This window comes from Podarcis vaucheri, assembly GCF_965113315.1.
Source record: "Podarcis vaucheri genome assembly, chromosome: 1".
Taxonomy (NCBI): Eukaryota; Metazoa; Chordata; class Lepidosauria; order Squamata; family Lacertidae; genus Podarcis; species Podarcis vaucheri.
Genome location: NC_138759.1, coordinates 58,479,484 through 58,502,950, shown reverse-complemented (window position 1 = coordinate 58,502,950; position 23,467 = coordinate 58,479,484). Strand labels below are relative to the sequence as shown.

At 43.1% G+C, this 23,467-nt stretch overlaps 1 long non-coding RNA gene across 1 annotated transcript in view; it reads right to left on the bottom strand.

The window, feature by feature from the left end:
• The window catches only part of LOC309535048, a 100,650-nt gene that overhangs the window by 32,928 nt on the left and 44,255 nt on the right, over positions 1-23,467 (bottom strand). The window contains exon 2 of the long non-coding RNA XR_014220991.1: positions 8,029-8,690. This is a non-coding gene — a long non-coding RNA (uncharacterized lncRNA). The remainder of the gene's footprint in view (positions 1-8,028; positions 8,691-23,467) is intronic.

Below are 23,467 nucleotides of genomic sequence, written 5' to 3'. Positions count from 1 at the left end.
ACCAGGTAAGTGTGCAGCCTTACAGCCTTAATCAGTTCCTAGGCTTTCATTCCTTCTCAGTCCATTCACTGGTCTGTTTTGCTCTAATTAAATGGGAGGGTGCCTGCCTTGATGCAGGCGGCTGAACTAAACTATCATCAGCTGTCGTCCAAACTTCTTGTTCTGCCACTATAAATGAGACAGTGCTATATCCCACAAGACTGTAAGAGTGAGGCCAAGAGGCTAAGATTTCCCTGAGAGCAAATCCCACTGAATTCAGTGGTACTTATCCAAACTTTGACAAAAACTGGTGCATGTGTGTGGGACTTCTGATTTCTTGTTGTTTCAAGGATGCATTTTAATTGTTGCATTATAATTGCTGCATTCTCAAATCCCCGCAGAGGCTAAAAAAATAAGATGTATTTTTTGTGTGCATGAGAGGCATAGCATGCATGCAAATGCTTTCTTGACATAAAGGTAAAGGTACCCCTGACCGTTAGATCCAGTCGCGGATAACTCTGGGGTTGCGCGCTCATCGCGCTCTATAGGCCGAGGGAGCCGGCGTTTGTCTGCAGACAGCTTCCGGGTCATGTGGCCAGCATGATTCTGGCAAACCAGAGCAGCACACGGAAATGCCGTTTACCTTCCTGCCAGAGCAGTACATATTTTTCTATTTGCATTTTGACGTGCTTTTGAACTGCTAGGTTGGCAGGAGCAGGGACTGAGCAACAGGAGCTCACCCCGTTGCGGGGATTCAAACCGCTGACCTTCTGATCAGCAAGCCCTAGGCTCTGTGGTTTAGACCACAGCACCACCCGCATCCCGACATAGTTGTTTTGAATTCTTCAAACCACCTGCTTCCTGAGTAACTCAGCTGAAATTGGTGAGACTACTCTTGAGTTAGTGGTTTGCAAAAGAGAACTTAATTAGGGGGGCAGCATGGGTGGAAACCCACCGTGATGGAAGACATTTTTGGTCAGTTGAAGAAAGTTAACTGTTGTGGTGCAAGACGAGCAGGAGGGAAGGTCAAGCCACTGGAGAGGTCAGGAGGACAGTTTCTCTGACAGCTAGCACTGCCTTTAGTGGAACTGGCCTTTTCCCACCAGAGTTATAGAGCACTTTCAGATGACCTGTTTATTGAGCATTTATCCTGATTTGTTTGCAGGGAGATGAGGCACAACTGGCTATTTAATGAACACTCATTCTGATTTACTTGCTGGAAGTCTAGATGGCGTTGCACCAAAGCAAGAGTTATCCCACACTTTCCAGAGTATTTTCCTGTCTCTTTATTGTAAAAAGTTCTGTATTTTGGGGAGAGCAGGTTCATTGTTCACGACCTCCCAATCCATTATAATTGTGCAACCTAGATTTGCCAGCATGTGGTTGAATCCCACCTGGATATAGCAACCATTTGGGAGTGCCTGTTGTCATTAGCCATCAAACTTTGGGCTAAGAAGAGACTGCCCCACACTCCATGGTGATTTAGTGTTCTTGCTACCATCTCAGGTCACAATTACTTCAATTTTCCCAGGGCTGGCAGAGAAGCGGAATAAAGAGGGAGCGGCTCAGGGGTCAACCAAAGAGAAGAGAAGGATCCCCTGGGGAATAAACATTCAGCAGCTAATGAAGTGTGAATCCAAATGGAGGAAGGGGGGAGTGAATGGCAAGACATTCATGAACTGTAAGAGCTACACTTTAGAACATGATGGCTGCAGTCCATCTAGCTGAATGACTAACAAGGAGTGTGGCTTGATAAAGTGAGATAATCGATTGTGTGGGCTGAGGATTTTTGTGCTGTCTTCTGAATTCAATAGAGGGGGAGGGGGGTTGCAAATGCTTCGCTTTAGGGCTTCGCTCATGTATATCTGTCCTGTTTGTAGCATGGATGCCTGCGAATGTAAATAAGGATTGGACCTGAGAAGGAGGGGAAATGGAATCTCTCTTGAAATATTTTGTCTCTTAAGGGTAATAAGTCAAATGCTTTAAAATAACAAAATCGCACAGCTGAATCACACCGCTGCAAATGTCTTCGATCCAAGATTCAGCGACGGTAGTGGTAGTGATGATAACTAGTTAGTAGTTGTTGTGCAACATTCTTTCTTTAAACATAGAAATAATGATGATAATGTCAGGCTGAGCAGTCTTAATCCCTAGATGTGCTGGCTAGAGGGTGTTAGGATTTGGGTGAAGGTGCCTCCCCACTAGGGGATAAGAGTTCAGGTAGCAATGAGGGGACATGTCACTGCAGAGGCCCCTGTTGTCCATGAAAGGTTTTTCAGGTGTAGGTCTACAGAAGCTGGCATTAAGCCCTGAAACACGGCATACCAGGGGGTGAGGAGTAGGGGGGGGGAGTCAGGTAAAAGAGGCATTGGATTTACTGAACCCCCAAACCCTGCTTCTCTGAGAGGCTCGAGGACTAGGACCATTTCCTGGAGCTGTCATAACTAATTAGGGGGGGGGGTTAAAAATGTGGAGAGAAAGAATATGCATTATCCTCTTACCCTGGTAGGGATTGTCTACCACTTCACTGCCTGTACCATTTCGGATTGTCCCGCAAATCAGACTGCAATGAAAATGTCAAATGTGTTTTTTTATCTGGTTGCTTGAAGAACCAGTCTGGTCCCTTTCAATACTATTGTACTTTAAATGCCAGGCTATTTTATTGAAATCTGATCTAAGTATTGCATGTCACGATTAGCATTTGCAGACATTTTTCCTAATCAGTATTGATTAGGAAGCTTCATCTCGCAGTGTGAGCTTATGGATGTCTCCTTAGTATTGCAGCCTTAGATTTGTATAATTGTAGATTTCCTTAGATCAATCAATATACATAATGTTAAATTATGATGGCGAGAAGGAAAGGCAGGTTTAGTTTCAATTCTTTCACCACAACTGCAGATTTACTGGACAAGAATGCAAACTGACAAATAAGCTGCAATCCTGACCCCACCTACCTGGGAGTAAGCCCCAATGAATTTAGTGGGACTCTGTTCTGAGCAGACTTGGCTAGGACCTGATTTTATTATTTTGTCAAAACAAGTTTTATTCTGCTTTTCAATAAAGTGTCTTCAAAGTGCCTTACAAGAAAATATTGCATTCATTTCAAATCCAAGTATAGCTGGAACCCCTTTCAGACATTCTGAAATAGTGTCAGATTAACAGTGGTGAACAGAGGAAGGAATTTGGGATTGCACATCCCAGATCTTCATGCATTGATCATTCCTTGAGGACAGAGCTTTTGTCATAGAGAAGCAAATTACTTCAAGCTTTGGATGGCAAAGTGGTCGATGAAACTGTCCTTGACTGCTGATATCTGAGAAAAATGAACTTGGCTTCTTGATATGAACCCCTCCCCCAGCATATTATTTTACTGGGGGAAATGTGCTTTGACCTACTTATTTGTATACAGAATTCACCTGTTGGTTTTCTGTCTGCTAGGCAGCTGTTGAAGGCAGAAAAGCCTTTGCAAAAGGACGTGCTGGAAGCACTTTGCAGCAAGATAAACGCTCCACACGCTATTTTGATTTGTCACTACAATTCCTAACCATTCCAGCAGGGGGGCTGGTAGCTTCATTCTTTTGTGGGGGGGGGAAATACCCACCTTCATCCACACAGCAAAATATAGACACAGCTTTCTCACGGATTACAGTAGCTATTGATCAGATTCTCTCAGTGTAAATCCTGCACCTTATTTGACAACTTAGGTGTGCAACAATAACCAGACTGACTTTTGTCTGGAGAAAGAAGTAAATCAAGAGATTGATTTCCCCACCTCCTCTGGAAGGTTGCTCTGTAAGCAAAGCTCTCCTGCTATCCAGAAAGATATATTCCTTAGGCTAGGCTAGTCATTGTAGACAAGTGACTCTCAACATCTGTGTTAGCTGCCGCTTTTCTAGAAAAAGGAAACCTCAACAGAGCAATCAAACCCAAACTGCATCTTAGAAAGCATTCATTTGCACATATAGGGTGGTTCACAGACATTGAATCTAATAGAGCCGTGAGGAAAAGGAGAAAATCTAACATAACAGGGAGGACATTTGCCTGAAACCTCCATCCCTAATTTGCTCTCCATCCACATACTGTCGGTTTTAACATGAAGTCTCTCACCTGTACTCATAAAGGGTATATTCCTGGAAAGACTGTCTCACATGCTTAGGGCAACCTGTTTAATGAGCATTTAGCCTGACTTGTTTGCAGAGAGATAAAATTGATGTTGGTTGTGGGATGCTGTTGTGTCAAGCATTATCCTACATGTTCCAGTGCATTTTCTTGTCACTTTCCTTATTGCAGAAAGCTTGATCTTTGCCGGTTTGTTTATGAGAGCTCCAAATCGGCTTTAATTGCACAGCCTGGATTTACTAGGATGTGACAGCCTGGAAGTGTCCTTAGTCTCAATCTTTCAATGGGTCAAGGCTGGCCCTACCACCAGGCAGGGTGAAGTAGTTGCCTGATGTCGGGTGTCATGAAATGGCAGTAGGTCATTAGCTGTTTAATACTGACTCCCCCCCTTTTTTTTTTTAACTGTGAGGGAGAGGTGCTTGTGAGATTGTCTATCTGGGGGAGTCTCTGCCTCATATGCCAAAATATTTTGGCCAACCTTGGATATTCTTCACCTTTGCTGTTCTGCCTCTGGCGGCAAAGTGTCACCAAAGATGCCAAAATATTTTGGCCAACCTTGGATATTCTTCACCTTTGCTGTTCTGCCTCTGGTGGCAAAGTGTCTTCAGCCAACCCTGGGCTTGATTTCAGTGACATGTTTCTGGGCCTCTCTCTAAAAATGCAGCCAAGTCCTGCTTAGTAATAAAAAATCAGTCCCTTCTCTCAAGGTCTTTTTGCCTCCATGGGAATAGTTTGAATGCTCCCACACATAAAATATATCTATAATGCATTTAGATGCTAGAAAGGTTAAAACAGAGAAAAGCCTGAAATAGGACCCTTTCCTTCAATACGGTATCTTTCCACAGGGAGAAAATATTTTTATGTAGTGAAGCATTCAAAAATATATGACCTGCATTCTGAACTGGTACAGTCCTTCGTACATACAGATTGGCTCTCAAACACAGTGTTGGTCGTTCCTGCTGAATTGACTTTCAGTGGTGCTTTGAGTACTGTGCTACCTCGGGTTAAGAACTTAATTCGTTCTGGAGGTCCGTGCTTAACCTGAAACTGTTCTTAACCCAAGGTACCACTTTAGCTAATGGGGCCTCCCACTGCTGCCACACAATTTCTGTTCTCATCCCGAAGCAAAGTTCTTAACCCGAGGTACTATTTCCAGGTTAGCGGAGTCTATAACCTGAAGCGTCTGTAACCTGAAGCGTCTGTAACCCGAGGTATCACTGTACACATAACTTACAGTGGATCATGCCCTATGCTTGAGAGTCTTAATCTGTTTCTAGCAATTAATTTTATTTACTCTTTGTAAATTTACACCTGTGCTTCCGGTGAACCATTCATGGAGGTCATGATATAAATTGCATCCGCAGTATATAGATACGTGGTAGACCTTACATCAAAATAATTAGGATACATAAAATTACAGGAAGCTAATTAGAAATGTCTGCCAGTGGCATCTAAATATCTGCAGGCCTGAGGATAATCAGACATCTTCTGACAAATTGTTACAAAGCCTCAAGGCCACTGTTTTTGGGAAACATTTATGCTGGAGTGTTATAAACCCATTGCAATGGGCCTATTTGGCTCTTAAGCATTGGATTGTATATTAAAATATTTTACCTCACCTTCCTGTCATTCCAGGCCCCTATATTAAGTTTACAAAAAAAAGAAACAACCATTATTTTTTAGTTACCAATTATTTTATGGTTCTCTTGCTGGTTTCTAAAGGCATTGCTCTTTCAACAAGCTTTCTAATGTCTTTAACCAGTTGGTATCTGTTTCATTTGCACCAATTGTATGCATAGGCTGCTGTTTTAAACTAACCTTATAATAGTTTTTTTTAAACTGTTTTTATATATGTAACTGTTTTGATATATGTTGTTATATTGCAAATCACTTTCTTCTTTTTGGTGATCACTCGTAGCCAAGTAAGATTGTCTTCCATGAATACAGTTTTAACAGTTGAGTCCGTAAATGACTGTGGAAGCCAATTCTGGATCCACACATCCTTCCACAGTGGGGACATAGGTTTCCGGGCAGGAGTTGATCACGGTGTGGATTTGCCAAACATGCCTTCCTCTTAGCACATTTCTCCCTTTCATCCTGAGTTTGAGCATCTTCAAAACCCATGACACCTTTGGTAAAGACTGTTCTCCAATTGGAGCACTCGCAGGCCAGTGTTTCCCAGTTGTAGATGTTTATACTACATTTTTAAATATTTGCCTTGAGAGAGTCTTTGATCCTCTTTTGTTGACCACCAGCATTACGCTTACCATTTTTAAGTTCGGAATAGAGTAGTTGCTTTCGAAGACGATAATTAGGCATCCGAACAACATAAGCAGTCCAACGAAGTTGATGTTGGAGAATCATTGCTTCGACACTGGTGATCTTTGCTTCTTCCAGTACACTGGCATTAGGATGCCTCATGCTAAGCGATTCAGAAATGAAATGAATAATAATAATAATGAATCATCCAGGAACAGAATATGTTTATAGATTAGTGAATATTTTGAATTTCGTAAGTGCTGAACATTCCTCTATTGATGGACCCTTCCAGAGTCCAGATAACATATTTTATAATGCATTCAGTGTTAATTGCTTGCACAAATCTTACACAGAGGCTAGGCTATGTTCTGTCTTTATTGAGCATTCATTCTGATTTGTTTATATTACGGTAACATAACAGTGACCATTCTTCCTGATTTGCTTGCAGGGCACTTACATGTCTTCCCATTAACCATTGTTCATCCCACATCTTTCCATGTTTTTCTGCACTTTCCTAACAACGAAAAGTTAATTTTCTTAAGAACAAAAACTGAAGGTGGGATTCTCCTAATGAGTCCTGTCAGAGGAAACCCAGCACAAGTGTGTTTTATTGTGCAATGGGGCTGTCATCTTGCGTGCCCCTAACATTGGCACAGTGTGTAGGGCCGTGGTTCCCAACATGGGGCACACACCCCACAGGGAGGCAATTTGAATATTAAGGGGGGCTATTTGAGAATTAGTTATTAATAGTGAATGGCCTTTCAGGCTTCCTCCACGTGAATAGGAGTTCACTTTTTGAATAATAAGAATTATATGTCACGGGGGGGGGGGATAAGGATTTTAGAGATGCTTAGGTGGGGCATGGCCAAAAAAAGGTTGGGAACCACTGGTGTAGGGGGAGGAAAGTAGAGATTGTTCCATTTGGCAAGGTGAAATGCTGGCCCTGGCAGAACAATTACCTTAGTGAGGCACTTAATTCCTCTCAGAGCATTTGCTTTCATTGTACAAACCCAAATTTGTGCTTGAACCCTCCCACAAGATTGGGACAATCTGAAGGCACCTTTGTGTTAGTTTTAGTGCCACCATATCGAGACCAGAACACTTTTTTCTTTCCAAGCCAGATACTCTTCCGACTCTGCCTTTATTTTGTCTTCTCAGTTTGGTTAATTAATGAGCTTTACAGCAGTCTAATTCCCAAAATCTTTTGTTGCTGAGATTTGTGACATCACAAGTCTGCAAGCTTTATCCTGCTGCCTAGGGAGGGGGAAGATAATCTATTTCTAGCGTTCACCTTGCTCAAGTTCCAACTCTCATTAAGCTCCGGCGCTGCCACAGCTCCCCATCGGTGGCTAGTGGGTTTTCTGTCAGGATTATGTTCTACGCAGTTGTATTCGCTTCGTTTCACTTCACTTCACTACTACTGATAAAGCCAATGACCACAGGGAGATGGGAAATCAAGTGAGAATGGCTTTCCACTTGTGAGCGTGACCTGAAGCTTTTGCCAAAACGTTGCTTGTCTCCGATAAGTTTCTGTATACCTTTGCATTTGAAGAGTTCGTTTCGCTTCCTGTCTGTGCCACTCCTCCACTCTGTTTCCTTTCTGGAGAACCCTGCCTTAGGCAAAGCCTGATCAGATGCGATAAAAGTCAAGGTTCTATTAAGGTTACATACCTGTAGAAGAGGGAATTTCAGCAGGTGCAAGTTGTCATCCCGTAGTATTGCAGGAGTGTTAAGAGCAGTGGACTTGTAATCTGGTGAACTGGGTTTGACTCCCCGCTCCTCCACCTGCAGCTACTGGGTGACCTTGGGCCAGTCACACTTCTCTGAAGTCTCTCAGCCCCACTCACCTCACAGAGTGCTTGTTGTGGGGGAGGAAGGGAAAGGAGAATGTTAGCCACTTTGAGACTCCTTAGGGTAGTGATAAAGAGGGATAACAAATCCAAACTCTTCTTCTTCTCTTCTTCAGGTCTTCATGGCTGCCATGATGACCATAGGGCTGTCCCAACATGTCAGTGGCCCACCGCATGTGGCAGGCCACATTCTGGACCTTGTTTCTTCAAATGGGCAAGAAGAGGGTGATCTGAATGTGGGGAATATTGACATCAGTCCCTTGTCATCGTGGGGAAGCAGCATCCTATGGGGCTCTCCTGCCACTCACTTCCTCCTCCTTCTCACTGGTGGTGGTGGTAATGGTAGTGGTGCAGCCATCGCTCTTCCTTTCTTCACAGCACTTCCACCCAAATTCTCCTCAGCAGCAGCCCTCGTGGTGGCCCTCATTTGCTGTCTTGCTCACTGGCTCGCTCTCCCCTGCATGCAGCTGGCACGACAACAATCTAGTGCAATTACAGAGAGAAAACAATAAATAAAAAAGAACATCTGTAACCATGTACATGTCTGCCTATCTGTCCTTCTCTGAGTATATATATATCTATATATATAGATATATAGATATATATATATTTGGGGGGGGTATGAGGCCCTGGAGTTTGCCCCCCAAAGATCTAGACTTAGCTGCACTACTACTTATCTCATTTGTTTTTTGTAAATTAGTCCGCTTTCACTACCAGACTATGGATTACATTCTGGTCTAATAAAAAGTACCCCCTCCCTCGCCAAGCTTCTACTGTGTTCTCTTTCCAAAGTATATCATGCTTCCATAGCATGCAGGCCTTGAATTTTCCTTTATTGGCTTGGGAGCATTGCCCGTGAGGAATTTCTCTCATCAGTTTGTAGGCATAGAGACCTGCTATTGATAGTGAGGAAGTGGAAACTACCATGTCTCTTCACTATTATGTGAACACCAATGACTAGGTTCATGCATTTGATCTTCAGTCTCATTGACCATACTTTCTGCCTGCCATCATTGATATCCCCATCCAGCCTGACATGCAGTCTAGCAACAAAGCCTTTCCCTGTGCATATATTAGCTCCAGTTGATGATAATGCCAAAGGGTTGTCTTCCATCATTGTCTGCATGCAGCTTTCTGCAGCTGTCATATCTTATTCCTGCTGCAGGGCTGTTCCTTGCTCTTGTGTGAGGGCACTGGGGTTAGCTGAAGCCACAGTAGCTTAATGAAATGTAATCTTTTCTGACATCTGTAACATCTGCATCATGGCAAAGGAAAACGCACACCTCCATCGCTCAGATATGAAGGAGCCCAGATTGTGAAGGAGTCTGCCCCAGCCTGTTTAGAGCCCAACAGCCTACAAAGTGAAAAGGTGTTTGTTATGCTGCTGAATTACCATGTATACAAATATTTAAATGCATAGGCTGCCCTTCCACCGGAGGACTCTCATTTTTTTAAAAAAATAATATTTATTGCTTTTACAACAATTTAAACACTTACAAAAGAAAAAACAAAGAAAAAACAGTACATTATAATACAAAAACACTACATAAAAATTAACAAAACAAAACAAAAACAATTTAAAAACACATCAAAAGAAAGAAGGAAAAAGAAAAAACTTCCAATATCTTATCTTATCTTTCACATATTTCCACGACCTCCTCACACCTCCCTTTTTTGTATTCCACTTCTATTACTTATTTCAGCAATTCCTTACCATCTTCCCCTGTTTTCTATCCTATAATTATCTTAACACCTTTTAACCTTATTTTCCTTTGATACTCTATTAATCTATTTATACTTAATTCCTTATAACATTTCTACTGAAGCCATATAATTTCATTCCAACATTCTTCTAACATTCATTAATTTTACAATATTTCTATAAATAGTCTTTAAACTTTTCCCAGTCTTCTTCCACCGACTCTTCTCCCTGGTCTCGGATCTTGCCAGTCTTTTCCGCCAATTCCGTCTAGTCCATCAACTTCATCTGCCATTATCCAACATTTCAGTGCTTTTAAGAGACAGCCATTCTATCAGCCAGCAAAAAGCAGGTGATTCACAACAAAGTTTAGGTGTCTGGCAGGGCAGGTCCACCTCCTTCTTTAGCATCTGTCAATATCTTAAGTTTTACTCGAGGCTTCCTGCCCTGCCAAACAAATCCAGGAACATCCCTCTGCCACCTCCTGAAACAATCCCTCCCATCCAAAACTTGCACTTTTTGACACAAAAGCAACATCCCCGGCAACAACCATAATGACTTAAGATTTGTCCATATTTCCCAATCCCCCTTCTCTTCAATCCAACGTCCTTCACAGTTACCCTTAAGTAAATTCACATTTTTGGCGGTCCTACTGACCCCCCAAAATCTCTCTTTCTCAGCCGATGTTGATCCTGTCTCCTCCTGAAGCTCTGTCAAACTTTCCTTTCCCAGTTCTGGTGGAGTTCTGATCCTCAAATTCATCTGTTTTTCTTTAAGCTCCATCATAGCAAATGTCAGCTTATGTTCGTCAAGTTGCTTTTGAATGTATGGGGCTCTCTCACACTCCAATTGTGTTGGTTTACATTCAGCAGCAAAGGTTTTCTCCCTGACTTCATCCGCAGTTTGCCGTATTAAAGTAGATTCCTGTGTCAATTTCTGGGTGGTTTCTGTGTTGGTGTTCACCTTTTGTCCCAGATTATTTAAACTTTCTACAATTAAATCAATTTTATTATTTGCAGCGTCCGCTTTCACATTCATCACTTCTGTTTTCTTGTGAAGCTGTTCCAGCGAGTCATTTATTTTCAATAATGTGACCACTAAGGCCTCTTCTGGTAACATTTCATCTGTTCTTTCCTTTCCATTTGCCATAACACTTAAGAGATTCAAGGTCAAGCCCAGAGTCACACAGTTTTTATCTTGCAGCTGGAAACTCCCCTAGCCCAGCTCTTATAAAGTAACCAATTTCAGAAACTTCCACTAGGGGGAAACAGTTTCTATTTATAATAGTCAACAATGTCACCTTTAAGTGCAACTCGTACAATCCAAAGTTAGTTTCAGTTTTCAGTTACTTTATTACTCCTTTTTAGAAGCAGCCGGAGACAGTAGAAACAATATATCTCTCTTATTTTGCTAGCTGTCAAGGAACGTTCTAAGTGCTGTCAATGGACATTCCAAAACGTCAGTCCTACTAGCAGCCCGTTTCCAGGGTCAGAGCGGCAGTATTTTAAGTCTCTTTACTCTCTCCTACAGGCATACTCAGTCCACAACTCCCCCCCCCTTCTTCTCCTGCCTCCAAGGGGGATTTTATACTCTTTGCCGGTGGAAATTTAATCTTTTACAAAAGGCTTTCCAAGACTTCAGCTTACAGACTCCTTGCCTCAGTCTATTTACAAATAGGGAAGGCAGACTTCCTGTTTTGAACCTCCCCGTTTCGATGCCAAATTAAACGTTTAAAATCCGATTCTCCCGTATCAGCTCTACTCACGGGTAATTACTTTGGCGTCAAATTGTCCACAGGAAAAAGTCAGTGCTCTCCAGCAACAGCTATGCGGCTTCGCTCCGTGGAAGAAGCAGATGATTTGAAGCACCGCACCACTCACCCCACGTCGCTCCGGGTCCCTGAAATCGGGTTCCCCCGTGAGTAGGGGAGGCGCAAAAGGTGCCCGCCGAATCCCACGTTCACAGGCTTCTCCCGCCTGTGATTTTTACGGGTCTCCGCCTTCCCCGCGGCGGTACGGACCCAAATTCCCACGGGGCAAGTTCCTCCCGATCAGAGGAGCTCCACCATTGCCGGAGGCACCAACCCGGAAGTCCCCACCGGAGGACTCTCAAAGCAGCTGACAACCATCTAAAAATTATGAAGCTCAATCAGATAACAGCAATGAACTAAATAAACAAGTAAAATCCTTCACAATACAAAACACACACAAAGAGAACACCAGGAGTCACATTAAAAGAAAGAAAAAAAAAGAAAAGCAACAAAAATCCACTATCATAGCAGCAGAGCAATCAGGGACTGGATAGTTGTCCTAGATCAAAGTGTCCTTAGAATAATATATCCTTTGGCAAATTATTAAGGAGGCAGCCAAGCGACAGAGCATAAAGTGTAGGTGCCACAGCTGAGGGTGCTTCCAGACTGTCATTCTTTTCAGCTGAGATTTGAGGACTCAGCTAGATTGGTAAAGAAAAAGCCTGGCGTGCTCTGGTCCATGGGGTCATGAAGAGTCGAACATGACTAAATGACTAAACAACAACATGTGATATAACACTGTGACACTAGATGGCACTGTGGAGTCCCATCTTTCCCTACCGGATTTCCCTGTATGGATTTACAATGCGTTTAATTGAATCGCTTCTTTAACGTGTCTAGATCCAGCCACAATCACATACCAGCAAATCCAACTGAACTGCTGCTTCTCTATGAACTCCCTATCAACCACTCTCTGCAGGGGGTTGGACTAGATCAGGGGCTGTCAACCTGGTCCCTACCGCCCACTAGTGGGCGTTTCAGGATTCTGGACTAGATGGTCCCTTCCAACTCTACAATTCTATGATACAATTCTATGATACCTCCACCCTGACTGGCCACTGGATCCTACTGGGCAGGAAGCAGTATATTAGGGCTTCCTGTTTCAGCAGAGTCTTGCTCTAGCAATGAGGTCCTCCTGAGCTTTGATGTCTTCTTGCATCCTTGCACATTTTGCAGCTTACTCCTCTGTTCTGCCTGCCAGTTCGTTCTTCGATCCTGACGTACTCTTTGATATTGACCACTGGCAGGCCCTATGGTTCCTGCTGCCTGTCTGTGACCCAGTCCTCCACCTGCACTATGCTGATAATAATACTGATTTCACCTTCTGTGATTGTTGTTACAAGAATGGCCAAGATACTCCCTGAGCTCCTTGGTGGAAGGAGGATATAGAAATGTTAATGGATTGACAATGAAACACTCTGAATGCTCCAAAGCAGCATTGTTATAAGTTTTTTTTGGGGGGTAGCGCGGGTAGCGCTGTGGTCTAAACCACAGAGCCTAGGGCTTGCCAATCAGAAGGTCAGCAGTTCAAATCCCCACGATGGGGTGCGCTCCTGTTCTTCAGTCCCAGCTCCTGCCCACCTAGCAGTTTGAAAGCATGTCAAAGTGCAGGTAGATAAATAGGTACCGCTCCAGTGGGAAGGTAAACGGCATTTCCGTGCACTGCTCTGGTTCACCAGAAGTGGCTTTGTCATGCTGGCCACATGACCCGGAAGCTGTCTGCGGACAAACGCCGGCTCCCTCGGCCTACAGTGTGAGATGAGCACCGCAACTTCAGAGTCGTCCACGACTGGACCTAATGGTCAGTGGTACCTTTACATTTACCTAGACTCCCCAAAACTCCTGGAAGCTGGAAATGGTTAGAATTCAACCAAGTCCCATGAGTTTTTGGATGTGGCAGGGATTCAGTTGCTGAGTATGGCTGAGTTGTTAAGCAAACAAAGTCAGGCGCCATTTGCAGAGACTCTGTACCAGGCAGCAGAGGGCTGGGTCCCCTTCTTCAGCTCTGTGTTAGTTAGCAGAGTTGCATTTAGGATTGCCATTTGCCTGATGTGAACTGGGGGAGGGGAGGAGTCAGTTTGCAAGTGGCAGCAGGTTGCAGAAAGGGGGGTCAGAGCACCACGTTGGCTGACAGTTTGAATCCAGGACTGTGGCCATGGAAGAAACAGGACCCACCTGGAGTGTGCTATTGGAAGCACCTCCATCATAGGCTCAGGTTGTATATATGTGTAAATAAACCATATATCACAAAGACACCACTGTCTCCTCTGCACCTCATTTTTCCAAAAGGAAGCACAGACCCTGGTTAAGGGCACCTGGAACTCCCTGAAATCTCGCACTGCTATGGAGATCGGGGGTGGCATGTAACAATATAAATCCTAGGACTATGATGAGGGTGATTAATCGAGGCACTCAGGAAGCATAGTGGAAATTGGTTGCATTCTATTTTTTCCCCAAGAGTGGAAATATACGAGCCGTGAGTTCTGAAAAGGAAGCAATCAAGGATGAGGAAGGAAACTGGCGAGCAAAGACGAGCTGTTGAATGTTTCACAAAGTGCTTATTCCGTCACTTTTTACAGCCAGTACTGATAGGATATACAGCCTACAAGCAGATTTAACGCACAGAAAGCCATGCTTCTTGTAGGCATGCATGAAATAGATCAACCGTCCAGAGTAGTTTCCCTTCCCCACCCCAGTCCTCCTTGCCGAATCATCCTCATGTCTGCTCGTTTGGAAATTGCCATGATCATCCACACTCATTCACTGTCTCCCATGACATGTGCGTAATCAGTTCCATAGCCTGTTTCCTTCCCTCATTCCCCATTTATATCAATGTCACCTCACGTTCTTTAATATTCCAGGCAAAAATTCAGCTTCTAAGCATTTTGGATGCCATATATTCTCCTGCAAGCTACCTGTATAGCATACAGGCTTTTTTCTGTCACCATGAAAAACAGCTTCGCAAAGGCCCATCAGCAGTCATAGTGCAATTCCTCTACGCCTTCCAATTTCTGTGTCCTATTTGCTCAGCCCGACATATTTATTACTAGTTTCAGTCTTGCATGATCAACCTATCTAATGTGCTGTGCAGTGCAAAGCAGTAGGGAGAACTCAATAAAGGCAAGTCAGGAGTGCCAAGCTATTCCTTGGGGCTTTAGAAGAGGGAAACACTGCAACCATGAGTTTGTTCCCCTGCACTATGCTAACAATATGCCTGCCGATATTTCTTGCTAAGGAGCAAGCCCAAGATTACTTGGCAGTGGATACTGAGAGATTTTCATTATTTACAATGGGAGATGGTTCCCTTAATACCTGCAGCCAAGTGTGCAAGCTCAAAGGGATGTGGGTTTTTTTCCTGAAGAAGGTGCCAATTTAAACAGAAGGAAAAGGATGTGAGACAGGGGACTTAACATCTTCTGAGACCAAGAGGAAAAGCATAAATTTTCACTTGTAGAATTTTGTACTAGCCCCAAATGCCAAGTGAGTCAAAACAGATATAGCATTGGGTGTTAGAACTTAAGTCTGCAATTCTAAACTTGAAACTAAGTTTCGCTGAAATCAGGCTAATGTGCATAGAAACTGTGCTTTTTGTTCCATAAACACTACCTGAAGATTGGCACAATTGGAAGCTACTCTATGATGTGCTTTTGTTTATATTTTTAAATCTGTTTTCAGAACTGGTGAAAATGCAGAGCAGAGAGAACCCCCAGTGAGATGGAGTCAACTTTTGCCTGGGTTACCTTGATTTTGCCACATGTAGAATGTGGTTTGGCTTAGTTGCTTGAGTCCTTTGGCACTGCAGCATATCTACATTGCCTCTTTTCTACGTTTGTTGAAAATTGCAGATTCTACATTGCACTGATCATGCAGGTTAATCTTTCAAGAGACTAATATATGAAGCATCCAGTCTTTATGCAATGGACTGATCTAGGTAACTTTTAGATACACCAAACAATGATTATGTATTTTCTTTTAACAAGGCACAAGACAAGACTATGACACAATTCATGCAGGCACAATTCAATTAGTGTGATCATGTTGATTATCCAGAGATCCAGAAACAGGATGCTCTCTTTTGTTTACAGTGTGGGGATAGAGAATCACAGATAAATGTTGACCATGTAAGAATTCCTTAACAATGAATCCATTGGCTGAAGGCATGAAACAATTTGTGTCCATTTCAAAGCATGGTCAAAACCAAGAATTTTTGGAAGTGAATTTCCTTGTAAGGAGTGGCGTTATATGTCAGGGATGTGTATACCTGTGAAGAGATCCAAGATTTAGATCCTCAAAGCCAAAGTGAGAGCATTTGGGTCAAAATTAAGGGAGAGAAGAATAACAGAGACCTCATTGTGGGAGTTTACTATAGATCCCCAAGCCAAACGGAGGACATAGATGATGCCTTCCTGGAACAGATGGCCAAGCATGCAAAAGGAAGGGAGATAGTAGTAATGGGGGACTTCAATTACCCGGATATTTGTTGGACGTCAAACTCAGCCAAGAGCATAAGGTCAAACAGATTCCTCACTGGCCTTGCAGACAACTTCATTGTCCAGAAAGTGGGAGAAGCAACAAGAGGAACAGCCATTTTAGATCTGGTCCTAACCAATGTTGATGACCTGGTTAGTGGGGTAGAAGTGGAAGGATCATTAGGCGCGAGTGATCATGCTCTTCTGAAGTTTACTATACAGCGGAAAGGAGCAGCCAAGCATACTAGGACTCAATTTCTTGACTTTAAGAAAGCCGACTTCATAAAACTTAGGGAAGTGCTGGGTGAGATCCCATGGAAAACAATACTAAAAGGAAAGGGAGTTCATGATGGCTGGGAGTTTGTTAAGAGGGAGATACTAAAAGCACAACATCAGGCAATACCAATGAGACGGAAACATGGAAGGTGCCTAAAGAAGCCAGGGTGGCTATCTAAAGAACTTTTAACTGAATTAAGATTAAAAAAGGATGTGTACAAAAAATGGAAAAGGGGGAAAACCACCAAAGAGGAATTCAAACAAATAGCCAGCACGTGTAGACACAAAGTCAGAAATGCTAAAGCACAGAATGAACTCAGGCTTGCTAGAGAGGTTAAAAGCAACAAAAAAGGCTTTTATGGGTATGTTCGTAGCAAAAGGAAGAACAAAGAAACAATGGGATCACTCAGAGGAGAAGATGGTGAAATGCAAACAGGGGACACAGAAAGGGCTGAACTACTCAATGCCTTCTTTGCCTCAGTGTTCTCCGATAAAGAAAACAATGCCCGACCTGAAGAATTTGGAGCAAATGATTCAGCAAAGGAAACACAGCCCAGAATAACTAAGGAGATAGTACAAGAATATTTGGCTAGTTTAGATGTATTCAAGTCTCCAGGGCCAGATGAACTGCATCCAAGAGTATTAAAAGAACTGGCAGATGTGATCTCAGAACCACTGGCAGTCATCTTTGAGAATTCCTGGAGAACAGGCGAAGTCCCGGCAGACTGGAGGAGGGCAAATGTTGTCCCTATTTTCAAAAAGGGGAAAAGAGAGGACCCAAATAATTACCGCCCAGTCAGTCTGACATCAATAGCAGGGAAGATTCTGGAGCAGATCATTAAGCAAACAGTCTGTGAGCACCTAGAAAGGAATGCTGTGATCACCAATAGTCAGCATGGATTTCTGAAAAATAAGTCATGTCAGACTAACCTGATCTCGTTTTTTGACAGAATTACAAGCCTGGTAGATGAAGGGAACGCAGTGGATGTAGCCTACCTTGATTTCAGCAAGGCATTTGACAAGGTGCCCCATGATATTCTTGTAAAGAAGCTGGTAAAATGCGGTCTTGACTATGCTACCACTCAGTGGATTTGTAACTGGCTGACTGACCGAACCCAAAGGGTGCTCATCAATGGTTCCTCTTCATCCTGGAGAAGAGTGACTAGTGGGGTGCCACAGGGTTCTGTCTTGGGCCCGGTCTTATTCAACATCTTTATCAACGACTTGGATGATGGACTCAAGGGCATCCTGATCAAATTTGCAGATGACACCAAACTGGGAGGGGTGGCTAACACCCCAGAGGACAGGATCACACTTCAAAACGACCTTGGCAGATTAGAGAACTGGGCAAAAATAAACAAGATGAATTTTAACAGGGAGAAATGTAAAGTATTGCACTTGGGCAAAAAAAATGAGAGGCACAAATACAAGATGGGTGACACCTGGCTTGAGAGCAGTACATGTGAAAAGGATCTAGGAGTCTTGGTTGACCACAAACTTGACATGAGCCAACAGTGTGACGCGGCAGCTAAAAAAGCCAATGCAATTCTGGGCTGCATCAATAGGAGTATAGCATCTAGATCAAGGGAAGTAATAGTGCCACTGTATTCTGCTCTGGTCAGACCACACCTGGAGTACTGTGTCCAGTTCTGGGCACCACAATTCAAGAAGGACACTGACAAACTGGAACGTGTCCAGAGGAGGGCAACCAAAATGGTCAAAGGCCTGGAAACGATGCCTTATGAGGAACGGCTAAGGGAGCTGGGCATGTTTAGCCTGGAGAAGAGGAGGTTAAGGGGTGATATGATAGCCATGTTCAAATATATAAAAGGATGTCACATAGAGGAGGGAGAAAGGTTGTTTTCTGCTGCTCCGGAGAAGCGGACACGGAGCAATGGATCCAAACTACAAGAAAGAAGATTCCACCTAAACATTAGGAAGAACTTCCTGACAGTAAGAGCTGTTCGACAGTGGAATTTGCTGCCAAGGAGTGTGGTGGAGTCTCCTTCTTTGGAGGTCTTTAAGCAGAGGCTTGACAACCATATGGCAGGAGTGCTCTGATGGTGATTCCTGCTTGGCAGGGGGTTGGACTCGATGGCCCTTGTGGTCTCTTCCAACTCTATGATTCTATGATTCTATGATTCTATGATCATGGTTTGATATCCTCTCCTTCTGCATTATTATATTTTATAATTATCCTTTAAATTAAAACCTGTACAGTGGGAAAAGAAGCAGGGTAATCATGAGAACATATGAAAGGGTGTGAATGTTCCTTTTCAGTGCTCCAAAACTGATATGTAGTAACCACTGCTGCTGTCTCAGGCACAACAAAAAGAGATAAGGCGAAAGTAAGCCACTACGGTCTTTGCTCTCCTAACTAGTACAAACCAAAAACTTAGAGATAAGAGAAATCACAGGTGTCAACACATAATGGAATTGTTCCCCCCCCCTTTGAAGAGTATGTGAACTCCACTGGGCAAATTCCAAGGACCACCAACGTTGTCCCTAGGCAGAAGCTGGGAGTGCTCCTAGAGTAGTAGGAAAAGCAACCCACTTAACCAAAGTGCTGTTGATACATGTTATCTCCCTGGATTTGTTATTGAGTGTTGCTGAGAAGCCCAGCGTCTCAGGGTAGCTGCACACTGGATCAGCTCTGCTTAAAGTCCTACCTTCAATTATCTCTAGACACTGACATATCATCTGGTCTCAACACTTGGTTAAAGTGGATTCCTCCTGTGGAAAAGAGGCCCTAAAATGTCCAGGAGATTAATAATACTGCTTAGCATTTATAGTGTGTGTTCTGAGTGTTCAAAGCATCTGACATGCATTATGCCATTTACCCTGACAATACCCAATTAGGGCAGGTCAGTATTGTTATCTCCATATTGCAAATGGGGAGTTGAAGCTGAACAAAAGTGTCATGCTTAAAACTACCTGGTGAGTTCACAGCTCAGCAGAAGATATTTCTTCTGGGCCCACTAATACCAGGCAGGTGCTTTGTGTAGTGTTGCAATCCTATGCATCCCCATCCCCAACAGCAAAGCAGAAGGCACACACAACTCCCCCTACTTGGTGGGCCTCAACCATACAGTTCCTGACCGGAAAAAATATCAAGAGCCACAACATCTCCTTCCACAGTAGAGAGGCAGGAGTGGGAGATGCAATTCAGCAATGCAGGTAAGAACAGATGTGTAGATTGTTTGGATTTTGGCAAAGGCATTTTAAGAAACTGCCTAGGCAAACTTGCTTCCACCGCCGAGCGACAGTTGAGTCTTTGAAAGGCAGAAAAGATTTAATCAGCGAGTGATTGTCTATGGTCTTTACACAGTTGTGATTACTTTCCTTGAGAGCAGCACCTCTGAAATCCCTCTGGGTGATTATAATAATGCAGCCTTTAGTATTTGTGCTTCTTTTTGACTCTGATCCCATCAAAGTACCTCAGGCTGTGCCTCCCCCCCCCCCAGCATCTGTTTACTTAGTACCTATGAAAACCATGACACTCTTTCCAATATCTTTTCTTGAGATCATTATTAGCTTTAGTAAGTCTTGTTCAAAATACACTCATGCACTGTTATTTTACCAGTAAATGTCTTCAGGTCTGCTTGGATGAACTGATTAAAAAAATAATAAGCTGGTTTCCAACCCAGCTGCAAAGCTGAGACTACTTTGGTTGCCCTCACCACTTGGGTGGGCTACACCAGGACATGTTTCTTTTTGACCTTTCAGTGGGTTTCAGTACCAGCAGCTATTATATCCCTTTGGGTCAATTAGCAGGACTGAGGCAGGGACATACTGTTTTGTGTTGGCTGAAGAGAAGGTCCCAGATGGTGGTGTTAGGAAGGTGCCCTGAGGATCATCTGGTCCAACCCCATGCAAGGCTGGAATATGCAGCTGTCTCATACAGGGATCAAACCTGCAACCTTGGCATTATCAGCACTACACTCCAATCAACTGAGCTATCCATTGGATTAACTCGTTATTGCTTTCTGCTAGCTAACAGGTGAGTGTTGTAACCTTAGATCAGGTGACAAATGTATTGGGTTGCAAATCTCCATTTTAAAGGGAGTTGCATTTTGAGTCTTTCATCTCAAACCCTATGGAAGTAAGGAGGTCTAAATGACCTTCTCTGAGTGAGAGAGAAAACATCTCCAGGGAAAATGGATGCTGTGGGAAAGATAGACCTTTGCTTATAGGTCTAGTTAGATCATTTCATATTTTCTAAGGTGCTGAGCCTGTGCTGGACAGAACAAGATATTGTATGGATATTTTTGGATGTATCATTTGATGTGTCTGTTTTGTTTTGAAGAATTCTGCAAGTAAAAGTTTGAATAATATTTTTATGGATCTGGACAATGATTTCTTCCAAAAGGAGTCAGTTATTATGCTTCTAGTTGCTTCAAGCTGTGTAATATTAGTATCTGCAATATTCTGCATGTAAAGCATGAGTTTCACCACTGAGCTGTGGTCCATCCTCTCAGGTATGAGCCTGCCTGAGAATGTCATTACATTAGTGAAGCTGTGCTTTATGGCCTGCTGAATTGTGGTGATGAGCACAAAAGACAGGCCTTTTCAGCTTTGGCACCCAGATTGTAGTTTCTCACTGAACCCAGCTACTATATCTTACCTGACGGTTTTCAATGACTGCAAAGCTGAATATTTCATAAACAGCAGCTCTTGTGTTCAAGTCAGTTGTTGGATTGGTAGTACAAAACAGTGAGCTAAAGCCTTTTACATTGAGATCTTTCCCAGTCTGCATCAGTATTGGAAATGTTTTAAATATGTTTTTATTGCTTGGACTTTGCCAATGTGGACTCATTTGGGTGGAAGGATACTTCATATGAGAGAGGCGGGGGGAGGGAGGTGTGGCTTGAGAAGACAACTCAATGGTAACCAGGCCTTCTCAAGCGTTGCTTCCATTTTTGAAATGATCTTACTCATGGTAACATCATAACAATTTCATTTACCTTCTTGAATGGACATTTGATTCTTTTTTGCCATCACTAAGATTTCAGCCATCTCCCTTTAATTCAAAGGCCTCTACTATTGCAGCATGTGGAGGTTATAAATCTTTCCACACTCCTCCTCTGGGAGGGGGCATAATGGGCACTCTAAAGACTCTGAGATGGCGGAAGCTAAGAAGAGTGAGGGGATGGCTCATCAAAGAGGCCCCTGGAGAAGTATTTGCCTTTGTCAGCTCTTGAAAGATGACCGGCTGTTAGATTAATCGTCCATAAAATATCATTTAGGCCATAGCGGTTTAGCTAAATATGTGGTCTTAAGAATTTCCTATGTTCCCCTTTTGGTTTTACCACAGATAAGAATAAAGAAGCCCAAGTTGGATATATCAGCTTTTTTATTGTGTATACTTTGAAGAGGAATATTCTGTCAAATATCCTGTCATACAATTTTACTGCAGTTTATTATGAAAGTCATGACCACAGACTGGCCCAATAACCTCTCCATTCTGAAGGAAATCAGCCCTGAGCGCTCACTGGAAGGACAGATCGTGAAGCTGAGGCTCCAATACTTTGGCCACCTCATGAGAAGAGAAGACTCCCTGGAAAAGACCCTGATGTTGGGAAAGATGGAGGGCACAAGGAGAAGGGGACGACAGAGAATGAGATGGTTGGATGGTGTTCTTGAAGCTACTAGCATGAGTTTGATCAAACTGCGGGAGGCAGTGGAGGACAGAAGTGCCTGGCGTGCTCTGGTCCATGGGGTCACGAAGAGTCGGACACGACTAAACGACTAAACAACATGAAAGTCATAACCACAGACTGGCCCAATATTCACCGTCTCACTTGACACACATTTACCCTAACAAGCAAGTGTGACTCTAGTTCATTTGAGTTAAGCTGCTAGTAGAAAGTAACAGAAAAAAAGAACAGTCCATGGTTGATGTCAAAACCAATGCTGCTTTGCTCGCTCCTTTACAGAAAGCCATTTCTACTGATCATTTCATAGCACTTGTGTGGATGGAAGATATGAGGAAAACATCACACCTGGATCAGTATGATGCAGATATACAGAGGAGGCCAAGACTCACTCCAAATAACATTTAGTGATCAGGAAAGGCACTAATTCCCACCAGCTGTTGCAAATGAACAGGGCGAGGTCTAGGCACTTTGTAGACTTGTTATGGTAACTGTTAATGAGGTAAATCTTTGCTGTCACTTCAGATTTACGCATGGGAAACTGAGCCTGATAAATAGAGCATAGAGCGCTTTCAGGTCTAACACTCTGTCTGAACAGATTGCATATTCTATTTAGTAGATTTTATTTAAGAGATTGCATGGTATCTTCACAAGGTGGCGCACAACATGGCCAATGACAAAAAACAAAAACACAATCTAGGAATGTCCGCAACATTAAGCAGCAATAACAAAAGGACCACGTTAAAATTAGCAGTAGAAGATACAACAGTTAATAAAACACAAATGCAGACCAAAACCAGAAAGCCAACAAATAAGGGGCTATATGTATTTCCATGTGTACCAGCTGAAGTTTCCAAATGGCCTTCCATGGCAGTCCCGTGTAGAGCACATTAGAGTAATCTAACCAGGCCATAACTAAAGCATCCGTCACTAAGCCAAATGGGAGGCATGGGAACTGCAGTTCAGCAACATCTGTACACATGATGTACTTGTTAAAACCATAGGCTCAAATACTAAGAGGAAAAAAGAAGCCAAATTCTCCAGTTCTTTGGACTTGATCTTATTGCTACCCAAGATACAGACGTAGAAGCTGTTCCCACTTGCAATTGTAACAAAGATCCATATCCCCGCCCCCACAAAAAATCTAAATGTGAAAAGCTTTATTGTCCTGAACTGCTACTAAATTGAGCCGACCTGCCTTGCCTATAATCAGACTGTAATATTGTGGTGGTTATGCAGTTAAACATTTGTCCAAGCCACAGCCCTGCCATCTGCTCCATATAGAAGGTCACCCTGCGGCTCGCTCCCATTTCTCATCTCCTTTATTCCCGAAAACAGGGAAAGGCCTATTT